We start from the raw sequence: 285 nt of genomic DNA, 5'->3' as shown, positions 1-285 counted from the left end.
CCTTCTTATTCCTTTCCATGGCAAGCTTGTGTAGGGTTTCACCGTTGTCAATGGCTACCTCCCATCCTCTCAGTGAAAACGTTTGCCTATGCTCTGTCACAGCATGGGGTAATCAGCTGTCGGTTCTCGGTCAGGCCAGAATAGAATCCATCGATCCTTTTGCTTCTGTCACTAACGCCCCGCCTGCTAGGAGTTTGAAGCACATCACAGTCATTCAATCATTGAGTCCTACTCAGAATACCACAGACAAGGTTAGACCTTCCGGATTCTCTTGAATGCCGCCAT

This window comes from Arachis duranensis, chromosome 1, assembly GCF_000817695.3.
Source record: "Arachis duranensis cultivar V14167 chromosome 1, aradu.V14167.gnm2.J7QH, whole genome shotgun sequence".
In the NCBI taxonomy this organism is placed as follows: Eukaryota; Viridiplantae; Streptophyta; class Magnoliopsida; order Fabales; family Fabaceae; genus Arachis; species Arachis duranensis.
This window is presented reverse-complemented; position numbering follows the sequence as displayed.